Source organism: Macrobrachium nipponense, chromosome 5 (assembly GCF_015104395.2).
Source record: "Macrobrachium nipponense isolate FS-2020 chromosome 5, ASM1510439v2, whole genome shotgun sequence".
NCBI classification, from domain to species: Eukaryota; Metazoa; Arthropoda; class Malacostraca; order Decapoda; family Palaemonidae; genus Macrobrachium; species Macrobrachium nipponense.
Window position 1 is genome coordinate 22,563,949 of NC_061107.1, and position 15,000 is coordinate 22,578,948.

The window sequence follows — 15,000 nt, forward strand, 5'->3', positions numbered from 1 at the left end:
TAAAACACATTGTGAATCTATGTGTATGTAAGACTCAGATATTCTACTGATAATAACGTCCACGATGAACTCTCAACCAAGATGAAAGAAGACAATTTACAGTAACATAATGAACTTATTATATTATAAATACGATGAGTTATCAAATTAATCAAATAAATAAATGAAAAAATAAAATAATTAAATATTAAACATAATTGGTGATACATAATAACTCTGAACTATACACATGAAGAGGACCATGCAACCCTTTTCATTTATTACCCAATGCACTCATTCACTACAGGCATATCTAATAAGGCTCTCTCTCTCTCTCTCTTCTCTCTCTCTCTCTCTCTTATTAGTGGCCACAACCCCCTCCCGCCTTCCTCCCAAACATCACCCCTTCTTTTCCTCGCCCTTTTTTCAACCCATGACCTTCTCTTATACTTTTTATGAACTCTCACCTATGAGTAAGTAAAAAAAAAAATACTTAGAAAATATTTATGAAGTGCTGTTGCTCATACAAATTCAAGCGTATTTCTTCATAATGGGACGTCTCATAGTTATGGTATCTGTAGTGAGTCTTTTGAGGTTTCTGAGTTTTTAATTATTTTATTCAATTCAGCCATAAGAACTTATTCGGGTTTTGATTCAGAAACCTTTGTATCGACAAGTAAATAACTTAAATTATGTATCTATATAAAATCTTCAATGAGATAGTACAGGGAACGTATCTCCAATGGAATTTCTGAAAAGGTAGGGTATTGAATCTTTAGAAAAAAGCATTGTTTGCTGCTTGCTTAGACTTTGTTTTATGGCTCTTCATAAGTTCATTAAAAAAATTCATAAATGAGAGTGTTAAAGAGCGTATATGGTACTTAAACGATCTCAACGAAGGTAAAAAAGTTAAGGTTAGTTAACAGTGATTCGATTTACTATTGCGAGACCTTTATTTCTTTAGAAAACTTGAATTGTTTATTTGTAGTTATAAATCTACAGGATTAAACTTTTAAGAAGGGTCAAATATAGCTCAAATACGTTAAGAACACCTTATGTATCTCCTTGTATATTTCAGAATGAAAAATCATCTGGAATAGAGCAATTAAATCTCAGGTACTAAAATATATTGTGCTTCTGATTCAGATGTTTCTGGACAGTAAGTCAAGATTACTGGGGGATGAAGTTGAACACTAACGATACTCTAATATGATTGTTATCCTTTGAAAAGATAACACGCTGACAACACGCATGGTGTTCATGATGCTAAACTGAAGTGAAGTTCAACCAGTTCAATGTTCAAAATCCCATCTGTATTGTTACTGGCTATCGGTTCTGCCTCTTTTGTTCTCTGGATATTAAGCATTCAGAATTCCCTACAAGGAATGAAGTGGAACTCACGTCATGCAACAGCTTCTCCTTGCAAAAATTTCAAGCTCTCTCTCTCTCTCTCTCTCTCTCTCTCTCTCTCTCAATTACATTCACTAGTCTCTCTCTCTCTCTCGCTCTCTCTCTCTCTCTTTCGCAATTACATTTCTCTCGCAAATACAATTACTAGTCTCTCCCTCTCTCTCTCTCTCTCTCCATTAGGCAAGACGTTGCTTTCCTCAATGTTTTCTAATCGTTTACAGAACCCAATAAAGAAACCGCAAAGGGAGTTCAAAAGAGTAACGCGTTCAGACCTAAAGTGTGAAGAATAATCTCAAGCAAGAATAAAAAATGAAGATACTTAGAAATAAAAGAAATTAAATTAAATTAGAATCATTCGATACAAAAAAACTAAAACAGTCCACTGAACAATGGAAACATAAAAAGAAAATCGAATCGTGTCTTAATCTACGGTTACAAAGAAAGAACGCAAACAAAAACAGCACGCAACTCAATTTGCGCTGGAAAGCAAAGGAAAACTAAACAGGGGACAGTGCGGAAACTGCAGCAGCATTCGGAGTCTTTGGAATGCCAAAGAGATTCGGGTGCATCCCTTAAGAGCCAGTCGAGTTGTGCAGTCTCGGGAATAAAAATCAACTTGGGCGACGCGAACGTCTCATTTGAAGGCTCCCAAAAAAGAATTCCCCGGACGATATCATGGGAGGTTTTCTTGGTGGAGGAATAAGGGTGGAATAAAAAGAAACTTTATTTTGTGAATATTCATGGATGAAATTGTTAGTTTTAGAAAATTTTAAACCAAGGGGTATGAAGATTTTCTCTTTTTTTCTAAATGATATAAATTAACATTACCTTGATATTATAGAAAGTTTACTAATATATACTTCAGTTTATAGTTTCTGCAAAAATAATGCATGAACATATATATATATATATATATATATATATATATATATATATATATATATATATATATATATATATATATATATATATATATATATATATATATAAAATATATAACATATATATATATATATGTATATAGTTTATTTTCTATATTAAATCACCTTCATTTTCATATAATTGTTTTAGAAATTAATTATTCATTATTTGATAAGATACTTAAGAAAAGTATTCAGGAGCTGAAGTCCTCACTGTATATCCAAGGACGATGCACAAAGTTTAGCCGTCTCGAAATAGCCTATTCCTTCCAGACGGCTGAATAGACGGGTTTCAGAAATGAAGTTGCTTGGGGAAGCACATCGCTTTGAGAGGGAGGGGAAGGGGGAGGGGGGAGGAGGAAGGAGGAAAGGAGAGGGGAGGAGAGAGAAAGGTGAAAGGAGAAGTATGCAAATGGGGTAAGAAAGGCGATTTACTGATTGTCTCGAACTCGCATGCAGCTCGAACTTTGCTGTTAAAGGTGGATTTCTTTCGGATCTTTGTCCGAGGCAGAAAACTTCAACCCTCTCGTTTCTTGTGTAAAATACCCAGAAAGATTTTCTTTCAAAGTATTAGATTTCATATGTAGTTTACTCTTTATTCTATTATCTGTGAGATGTACAAAGACTGACCGAACAAATACTGCTGATTAAATTTCTCATTCTCTACCCACAAACGTTAATGAAATAGATCATCTTTTTTTCTCTGAAATAAAAACAAATAAAGTTTTTATTACGATCTAAAATAAATGCATCGAGGAAGGGAATGTATTTTCCGTCAGCAATGCGAAAATAGATTCCATAAATGAGAGAGAGAGAGAGAGAGAGAGAGAGAGAGAGAGAGAGAGAGAGAGAATTGTTGTTATAACGTTGCTGTTCCCATCACAGAAAATGAAACGAATTTGTGTTCGCCAATTTTACTTTTGCATATTAATTGCTCAAAGGATTTCTCTTAAATCGCTGGTCAATATTGCTTCGGCAACTTATAACATGTACGGGGGTCGGGAGTTATACAGAATCTCGTCGTCATCTGCCATGATGTTGTATAATTTCAACTGTTAATTTTTTGTGTATTTATGGGTCGGTTGTTTAATTATAACTTTGCATATTCTCGTCATGTCAGTGAAAAAATCACTGTAAAAAAAAGATGGAAACAAGAGAGCAAGCCTCCGCCAAGGCCATTCGGCAGGGAATTCACTGACTATTAGTAAACGGATGCTTATATTATCATAATTATCGCTATTACATCCATACCTTTAATAATGACAGGAGATAATAGGTTTAGGTAATTTCCTGTTGACTTAAAGGACTCTCAATCTTTCTTTCTTAACGGCGATGGGTTAAAACCATGCAATGCTGCTTGCGTTATCCTTTACCCCCCCCCCCCCCCCCCCCCCCCCCCCCCAAAAAAAAAAAAAAAAATGCTACAAATGTTAATCCTACTGTAAAGAATATATATGAAAAAATCTGTGACCTTCAAGTTGTGTTTTAAGCGGTTAATCTCGTCACCTCAATCATTCAATAATTACAATTATTTTTTCAGTGACATGCAAAACGTTGCCCGAATAATAATGATGTCTCTCATAAATCTTTTAAACCAGCAAAAAGATGTTTTCTTGGCCTTTCAATACTTGTTCTCAAAAGTTATTCTTAGCGGGAAGGTCTCCCAACGAAATTGTTCATTCTCGTTAAATTCCTGTAATTAGTTTTCTTGTAATGCTGCTTGCTACCAGACGAGCCGAAACAAAAACATAGCCTAACTGCCTGGAGAAAAATTTGTATCTTGCATTATATAAGTTAACAAAAATTTACATAATTTCTTTACTTCCTCGAGAGTAGAATATAGAATACACAATATAGAATTTAGGCCAAAGGCCAAGCGCCAGGGCCTATGAGGTCATTCAGTGCTGAAATGGAATTTGACAGTAAATGGTTTGAAAGGTGTAACAGGAGGAAAACCTCGCAGTTGCACTATGAATCAAGTATTAGGAGAGAGTGGAAAGTGAGATGAAGAAAGCGAATATGAAAGAAAGTACAGTAAAAGGAACGAAAGTGGTTGCAGCTAGGGGTCGAATGCCTACAGTGCACCGCATGAGGTCCACTGATGGCACTAATCCCCTATGGGGACTTCCTGGGGAGTAGCACCGTTAGTGCATTCACGTGGTTCACTGTAGGCATTATAAAAAGGGTGTTTGCATCGTCCCTTCGGTCCTACCCGACACCCAGTTTTTTTAACTTTTATTTTATCTCCAGTCCCCCCGCATCCTTTCTTAAGTCTTGCTGTCCAACTCTCCAACGGTTACTTCTCAGTAGGGTATTCTCCCGGTTTGTATTTCGTTTCCGTCATTTTCTGGATCTCTATTTTCGCTGCCCACCACCCCATGTTTAAAGAATGACCCAAAGTGACCCAGTGCCTGGCTTGACAGCGTTTCTTTCATAAATGCTAACAGCAAGCGTTTCTTGACTCCAACAAAAAGGAAATATTTTTCCACCATCTAAGGACAAACATGTTTGTATTACATTCATGAGAAAAGGAAAAATTTAACTGTCTCTCTCCTTCACAGTTATTCTACTGCGTCAACTAAATTAATTCTCGTGCTCATGCTCATCAAAATCTTTTATTTGCCAACAGAGCCTTCACACTTTACCAGGACAGTTTTGGAGATTCATTCCGGATCTTAATTATCGTCTGGAGGAGTAACTAAGCAACAGCCTTTTGTTTCAGGTCTCCAGCCCCAATCACACCCCCCCCCCCTCCCTTACTCTAATGAGGGCGAAGACTCCGCACTTCGTTATGAGGTCGCTTCTCCTCCAACAATGCGATTTAGATAACAGGGTCGAGCTCATTATCGCCGTAAATCTTGGTGATGTTGTGGCAAATATGGCCACCAGAGTCGAACATCAGCCAATTGTCAAAGTTCACACACCATTAAGAAACAGACGGAGAACTTCTTTTTATGCTGCCAACGAGAAAAAAAGAAACTTTCCTCCATTACAAATCATTGTCGTTTAAAAGTAGTATGTATTTATTCATAGGCGTGACAACAATAAAGGGTTTCATTTCCTATCGTTGCTACAGATAAAAAATGCGACACATATAATACAGAACATTACATACACTAACATACACAAACACATATATGTATATATATTATAAATAATATGTTGTTAGTAAATTTTCCTAGCCGAAATTAATTGTGCTTGAAAGATAATATTGTAACCTAAAATGCACTTATGCACTTAACTGATGACGTGGATGAACGAATTAACGCTGCATCTTACTTAAAGTGGTGCAAAATCTCTCTCTCTCTCTCTCTCTCTCTCTCTGACTGCCTGCATCCTACCACCTTCCCGTCAACCCTCCACCCCCCTCTCACTTTTCTATATTACTGATCTAAAGTTCATGCATTTTATTTCTTTTATCACACTTCTTTTATTCTGAACTATTGAAACTAAGCGTATGTGTAACTTAGAGATAGAAACAGACACGCATTCGCATGGGCCGTGATGTGCTCCCATATGTAATTCTGGCTGTGAAAAAGTACAGCGTCAGTTGAGGTTAAAAAAAAACAAACGCAATGGTCTTGAAACCTTATCTTTAAAGATACACTTAGATTTCGGAAGCTCAATTTTGTCTACCGGGTAAATGAAAATTATAAAAATCAACAGTTCTTTTTATTGCATTGTGGTTCTCTTTAAAATTAACACCTCACTCGCACACAAAATTAAATACTTACTTTTTGTGTACGAAATCTCGATTGTTGCAGGCTGAAATGTTCTCTTTGTAATGCATCCTCCATAGTCATGATTAGATAAATGAGTTGGGACAATTCAGCTCATACAAAGGGTCATTGTTGAGAAGTATGCGTATTCCTATGAAAATTGGAAAGGGTTAAATATCTGATAAGTAACGGTGAATATGCTGCTTTAAGGTTTTTGAATCTTGTAGAAGTATTGGAATCAGATTGTGGAAAAAAATTCATCTGAAGCAGGGTTAACTTGAAAGCAATGCCCCGTGAAGTCCAGCTCCAAATTCTACCGAACCTACACGTTTTTCTGATTCCTTATGAACTCCTCATGCACGTGGGACATTTGTATTCTTGTTGCTTATGCTCCTTGTTACGTAACAATAGACAGGCAGATATATACCGTGACGCAATGTCTATTCGTAACAGAAATGTAGACTTCCAGCTCTTCAAATCTACCAGAATACAATGGGATTACCTATTATGACGAAAACCCTCCACTTCAACACCAATTGATTTTAGACAACGCCGCGAACGTCATCGCCCTGAATTGATGAATTGGCTATTTACACAGAAACAATAGTTATTTGATCGTCGAGTGAGCTAAAGCGATGGATAACATGTTAATCTACCTTTTGTCTTTTCCCCTCTTTAATAACCAAACAAAGGGGAAAACGTTTACACTGGGACGACCCCTCTCTGATGATGGCCCCTGCGCCAATTTCACAAGTGAGGTGAAAAGATAAAACTGAGAGAGCAGAGATAATGAGAAATCCACCTCACTTCAATGGATAATGGAAAATTAAATTACTTTCCTTATCATTGGGACCCAAAAACAGCAGCTTAATCACAACTGTAAATTATAATATAATATAATATAATAATAATAATCATACTATAATGGGCGTTACGTCCGTCTGTCTGTCAGTTATTCAATCAAGGTTAAAAGGCTTGACGGATCTAAACCAAACCAAAACAGTTGAATAGGGCTTTAATTGAGGATGGTTTATAGCCTCATATATACTAGCTGACCTACCCTGCGATGCCCGGGAAAACTGTGAATGACAGTCTACAGATATGGGGAGGGAAGAGGGAGGGGAGTTTCTGAAGTAAAGTACAGTAGTGAGTTCGCAGTACATTCATGTAATCTGAATCCACTACGAATTCGTGCAGTTTGCTGAAGACAGATCCTTACACGATTCTTCTCCGGTTTGCTGCGTAGTTTATTTCTCACAACTGATAAAACATCCGATTATTGTTGAAATAGAGACAGGCTTATGTTCAGCAGAGATGATTTTTCTCTTCTAATAGAGGAACGTAATTTCCCCTTCCCCTTCACTCATCCTCTATCTTCCCCTCACCCTCCCATCCCTGTCCCCCTCCCAATTCCACCACCCCATCCCTCTTCCCTTCTTTTTCCATCCTCCTTTCCCTTCCCCCTTTGCTTCTCCTTTCTCCCTTCCTTTCCCCACCCCTCTTCCCTCCACTTCACCCTCCTTCTAGTTTCCCGTTGGACGAGTGGACTTCGCGCTCGACTACCAATCTGGTGGTCCAAGTTCGATTCTCGGCTCGGCCAACGGCGAAATCAGAGGAATTTGTTTTCTGATGATAGAAATTCATTTCTCGAAGTAATGTGGTTCGGATCCCACAATAAGCTGTAGGTCCTGTTGGTAGGTAACCAAATGGTTCCATACCACGTAAAAATATCTAATGCTTCGGGCCAGCCCTAGGAGAGCTGTTAATCAGCTCAGTGGTCTGGTAAAACTAAGATATACTTAACTTTCCCCCTCCTTCTTTCCTCCCTCTACCCGTAGCCTGTCATTCACAGTTTTCCTGGGCAGCACCGGGTAGGTCACATAGTAATAATAATGTTCCAAAGGACTCAAGATGAACCCAGAGAAGGGTTTGAAAGCTTTTATAAAGTTTTACATGATGAACTTATAACAATTATATTTCTGCGGACCCTTTAGAACATTTTATGAACTCTCGTGATAGAGAGTTAAGGATAATAATAGTAATATCGACGTGTTTTTTATATATATTTCACCACAGCCCTACTTCAGTCAGCAATTTCGAACAAACTCAGATTAGTAATCTTGTCCTACTTAGGAAAATATATCTTATTTTTCATCGCCGGAAAAGATTACTGAGAAGAATGGAATATTATCAAGGTATTAGGAGCAAAGCCTTAAATCATTTAAATGATATATAAGATAAAACACCATTAAAGAGAATTATACAGTCAAATAGTCATTCGTATCTGGATAACGTGATCCCTTATAAAGGTCAGCTCTTTGATGGTTATAAAATAAGAGACAAGATATGTTAGAGGATATTAGGCTTTGATGTAACTTCAGAAAAAAAATCAAAAGGCACATCAACAATTAAATGAACACACACGGACATGTAGAGAAGACCTAAAGAATATTGCAGTGGTTTAACACACCGTTAAAAAAAGAAAGTAAGTTTAGTATACGAATAATAAATATCAATGGCGTAATCTTTAAAGCATCAAATAAAGTTTTTACACTAATAAAATCTTAATCATATTAAAGTAATTACAGAATTATTGGGGTAGGCAGTAATATGAGATGATTCGATTCCCTGTCAAGTTGTAGTCTATTAGTATAGTAGATCATACCAAAAGACGACCCTATCTCCCATCCAAGAGGTCCACAGGATCATCAACTGAGATCGGCGAGATTAAGTTAGATATGAAAGTCAAACGAATCATCAACTAAAGAGATGAGTGAGAATAAGCAACAGTTATTTAAAGTCCTATTTCACCTAATTTCCAACGGTGTGCTTTGTAGAAGCACGAAAGCTTTTTTATATTTTATCAGCATCAAGATTTTCAACGTGAATTTCATCACCATCATTATTATTATTATTATTATTAGAGAGAGAGAGAGAGAGAGAGAGAGAGAGAGAATCACAGGATGCCGGAGGCATATCACCTGGACGACCTATAAGACTGGACACACAAGTGGGCGTTACCCAAGCCAACACTGGCTCCCAAGGCCTATACAAAGTGTATAGGCCTTGCTGGCTCCCAACCACCAAACACGATTACGGCATAGGCCCTAGAAGATCCACTAGATCGCATTGCCCTCGGGACCGATTTCGTCATCAACCCGTGCCCAACCTAAATGCAGAACAATAACCTAACTGTCAGCTGCACAGCCAACACCCCATTCCCACCTGCTATGTATACCCCTAACTTGCATGTTAATCCATTCACTCTTGGAAAATGATCGCCAGAGCGAGTTCGAAACCTCAGAGGTAATAAAAATGAAAAAAAAGAAAAAAAGATTATTATTATATTATTATCATTATTATCATTGACGATGCTGTTGTTAGGTTGTCTACCATACATTTTCATGAAACAACTGGAAGGTTCTACTGTGCAGATGTCTCCATGGGAGAAATAAAGGAGAGAAAAGAACAATGAAAAAAGATGGAAGTTAATTTCTAAAAAATTACACAAAAATAAATAATCAAATGATAAACTGTCAAACTTTAAAACAGAATAGGAAATAAGAAAAAAAAGCTGTGTATGCCTTGAAGGCATACAAGGAGGCCCAGGGTACGAACCGTTTTTGAGAACAATGCTCTAATTACCACTCGGCCTAAGGAAATAAAAGTATTTCACTTCAGATGTCACACCCTCCACAAATATAGGCATAAACACCAATTCACAAAACAAACCAGTTCAAAGGAGGAATGTTTAACGATCCAGTCACTTGGAAATATCAATTGCGGAAGAGACGAAAATAGTAGAGATTTGCACTGTAATGAAAACTGAAAAAAACGGATTTTTCGTTCTGTCGTTTCTATTAAAAGCTTCAGTTAATGCTTTTAATCTTTAAATATATTTTCCTAAAGGAACTACACCGTACTCTTGTACGAGTTCGCCGAATGAAACTTCATAACACGTTCCAGATTGCCTTAATTTCTTTGTCTTACGTATGGAAATCCTGACTGTAAAAAATTCAAATCCCAAATATAAAGAAAAATAATAATTAATTATTCTATCTTTACATAAGGTTTATGAACCTTTTTATATAGAACGCACGACAAATTTCCATGACACCATGCTGCCTATAGTAGATTCACATCAACCCTGCAATTGACGTCTAGGCCAGTCCCTTACGACGCTCCTGATTGCCTGTTGATAAGCCAATCACAAGACTGGAAGCTCTCAGTCTCTCTCGAGAGTTCACATAGCAGGATGTATGTTCCACTTCTCCTGAAGGCCCTGTGACTGGCTTATCAACAACCAATCAGGAGCGTTGTGAGGGACTGGCCTAGACGTCAAATGCACGGTTTATGTGAATCTACTATAGTAACAGGTACTGGATTTCCTTCAAGGTAAGCTGTGGAAAATTCTTTCTGGGAGGTTTAAGGGACCCGTTACTCTCAAGTTAAGAAAGACGTCAATTCAGCGTGGTTGATTTATTCACAATGGATAATTCTCCCTAGGAAAATACTTTTCTTCGGTATGGTTTTCGAATATTTTGATACACTGAAACTTTATTGTGGGGTAACATGTTTCTAACGTGTCTGAGCACTTGTTTAAAATATTTCTAAAAATAATTTTATATACACAAAGACACTCATAGACACACACAGACACACACACACACACACACATACACACACACATATATATATATATATATATATATATATATATATATATATATATATATATATATATATATATATATATAAAGATAAATGCCACGAAGGAAAAATAAACGAAGGAGTCTGCGAGATCTTTCGACTTAAAAGCCCTTTACTGAAGCAGAATACTGACAAAAACCTGCTTCAGTAAGGGCTTTTAAGTCGAAAGATCTCGCAGACTCCTTCGTTTATTTTTCCTTCGTGGCATTTATCTTATTTATGGATTTATCACGTTCCTAACTTTCGTGATTCTGTTATACACACACATATATATATATATATATATATATATATATATATATATAGATATATATATATATATATATATATGGATATATATGTATACATATATATATATATATATATATATATATATATATATATATATAATATATATCCTATATATATATATATAATCCACCCCCCCCTTTTCACAAACTGCACCCAAATTAACAAAAACTCTTACCTGTTGCAGCAGGAAACCTCTATCTGCAAGCATGTCACTAGGCTATTAAGCTCACATAAATACAAAAATATACTTACTTACCCACAAAAGCACATGAACATATAATAGAACAAAATGATTAATAAGTCATAGTGATAAAAACCAAGTCTGCCCCACAAAGAAAAACTATTAGTTTATCATTCCACTCTCCTGGCTTAGTCTAAGTAATCACTCCTAGGCTGAAAATGTCAATTGTTACAAGTGTTAGTCAAGTTTAGAGAATCCCGTCTCTAGTATCATGGTATAGAGCCTATCTGTAATAAAGATATATTCGTTACATTTCTTATAATACATTATTAAGTAAAGGGATACACTTCACACTTCTCTCTTTTCAAAGGCCGACACTTGGCGTTCCCTCAACCGTCTTTCTTCCTATCACAAAGGAATGTGTCTTTCCCTCAAGTGCCTTGATCGGTCAGTCAGACCTATGATATACGTACAAACGAATGTACATACCCCCACGCCTCAAAACTGCCTGTGGCAACAGTATGGACAGCCACCAGCTTAAAAACGCATACGCATCAGATTCCTTCATTCAAGAAGGCTGTTTCTACAGCGCTCTCGGTCTCCAAGCAAGAGCAGCTGATATAGTACGTAATTCACTAACACATCGGGTGAGCCGTATCTGCAAACGATACCATTGAAAAATGCTACGACTACTTCTTCAGCCATTTTATGCTTAAGTGGGAAAATTTCTACTATTCTCGTAAGTTCATCCATTATCAAAAACAAGTACTTGTTCGCATACCTAGACTCACAAAAATTTCCATGACATCCATATGTATTCTCTGAAAAGGTCTACTCAGTAGGCTTACATGCGTTGTACACGGTACAATTTCTCACAAAATTTTCCACATCTTTTCCCCATGTTTTTCCAAATGTATTTGGCACGAACCTCATCATACATTTTTCTATTCCCAAGTGCAGACTACCGAACCTGCAATGAACCATTGGAATTAGGACTTTTGGAATTACGATCTGTGCCGTATCTCCTTTACTTTCACTGGTTCTCAATTTATATTTAATTCTCCTAACCAATAGATTACCTTCTAACTCCAAACCCAAAAAAGGCAACTTATAACGTTTCCTGACTGATTCCCCTCTAAGAAGTGCTTTTGCGTCTGTTAGAATCTCGTCTTCATCTTGCCTTTGCTCTATGAGAGATATATCCCATTGTATAGCCTTGCTAGTGACTTGTGTGACTTGGAACTCTTCCGTGTCGTGAAAAACTTCTACTAAGAGCATCTGCAACTACGTTAAATTTGCCCTCTATATATTTGAGCTTTGCATCAAAAATCTCTGATAGGCGACAAATTGGGTTTATTAAAAAGATCTAATAATGGCTTAGGGTCTGTAAAACTTACTTTGTTCCCCATCAGTAACATTTTAAAATGAACCAAGATCGACACTATTGCAAAGGCTTCTTTATCTATGGTAACCATTGATCTCTTGGTCCTGCCCTTTGTCCTGAACTTCCTGCTATAAAATGCTATGGGATGGAATTTCCCATCAAACATTTGCAATAAGGCAAGCACCTATACCTTCCATGGCTTGCATCAGTCACTAATGTAAAAGGTTTGTTAAAATCTGGAAACTTCAAAACAGGGGGATTCATTAGCGCGTCCTTGAGCTTTGAAAACTCTCCGCCTGGGGTTCCTTCCATTGAAATTGAACATCTTCCCGCAATACATCAGTTAGGGGAGATGCTATATTAGAGAACCCTTTCACAAACCTCCTGAAGAAACCGGCGATACCCAGGAATGACTTAATCTCTTTCTTTGATCTGGGGGTGCGAAAATTCGCTATTGCCTTGACTTTATCATCATTTACTCTAACCCCTTCCTTAGATATGACATGGCCTAGATATATGATTTTCTTTTTCAAGAACGAACACTTAACTCGCTTAATTTTCAATCCCGGTAATCTAAGCCTCCTAAGTAAACACTTCCAGGTGTTGCGCGATCGTGTCTGTTTGCAACCAAATATGTCATCCATATACACAAAAACATTTTTGCCCAATAACCCGTGCAAAACTGTGTTCAAAAACCTGGTAAAGGTCATCGGACTGCCCGATAAACCGAAAGGCATTTGCGTAAATTCATAGTGTCCCTTGGGCACTGAAAAAGCCGTATATTCCTTGCTACTTTTCACTAAGAGGGACCTGCAAAAAACCCTGCACCAAATCAATTGAGCTATAGATATTATGTCCCCCAATTTCAACAAAAAGATCTGGTATGCACGCGACAGGATAGCGGTCAGGGATCGTAATTTCATTTAAACGTCTAAAATTGACGTATACACGTACAGAAACCGTCCTTCTTATTCACCGCTAGCAGGGGAAAGTTGTAAGGAGACATGGTAGGTCTAATGATTCCTTCTTCCTCCATCTATTGACTTCTTTCTCTACCTGTTCTCCCGATTTTGAAAGGTATGCGGTATCCAGGAATATAAATAGGTTTTGTGCCACTTTCCAAATTTACCCTATGCTCTTAACACATTAGTCAACCCGAATTTATCACCTTGTAAGGCTACCGTATCCGCAAATTCTGCCAAGAGCTCGCTTATTGCTTCAACATGTTCACTATAATCCGCATTACCTAAATGTTCTCTAAATATTCATTTCCTTGATTGCATTTCTGCCTCTGAAAACTCAGGTTTCCCCTCTACGATAGCCACTGAACCAGTATCACGACTCCAATCTTAGAAATCCAATATATATGTATTCCTCTGGTATCTCCTAACTGTATCATTACAGATTAGTAACTCCAACCACGTGGTCCCATCCATGGATACACTGCTAATAACCCCTCTAAGCCTCTCAACTATTTTCAATAACACACACATCCGTAGGTTTTCCTCACTTCTCTCAATTTGACTTTTACCATAGTCTTTGAACCACGTAATAACACAAATAACCTCCGATAAACACCTCTATATTTGTGGTTAGTATCTCCCCTTTCCACCACCCATACACATTACCACCCTCAGTATTCATCCCCAGCATTGTTAGTATCAGAAATAACATCAATATTAGTATCAACATCCCATCCATAATATCCTCACCACAGTTGTTATTGCCGTGAACTCCGATAGAATCCCCGCCATTATTATCACCAAGCACATCTCCTTTTTCAATAATCTCCATGTCCTCCGTATAATCATGTCCTCATAAGGAAAAAAAAAACACCAGGTATTCTGACTGTTTATCCCAACTAACACCTGCAGGATCGAAATAAATTGTCTCCTACACGCAGGATGACCCAGCAAAAGTCTGTTGCCAACGCAATTCCTTTCATTACCAAAAATGGTTCTGTTAGTACTCTGTCACTGAAAATAAACTGTATTTGAACACAACTCAGGGTATTTAATCTATGGGCTTGCACATCACACACCGTCTCCGTTGAGGGTTGCAAAGGGTAATGGAAAACATGGATTGATACAAATTATAGTCCATTAAATTTATAGGCGCTCCTAAGTCTATAAATATCGGGATAACCACATCCCCTACTGTTCCATAAACTATAGGCCTGGGCTCTGGGCGTCCCCCACGAGACCACAATAGCACATACTAATCACCTGTACCCTTTTTGTTGATTGCCCTTCCAAAAATTTTGCCGATCCCTTTGCCCTCTGGTTTGACCTGCCTGGGAAGTCCTCACATTATAATTACCAGAACCTTGAGGTTGTAGGCCTCACATCTCTCCGTCAAAAAGTTTTGAACTATGTTCACGAGGCTATTGGTGCCCTTCCGTATCTT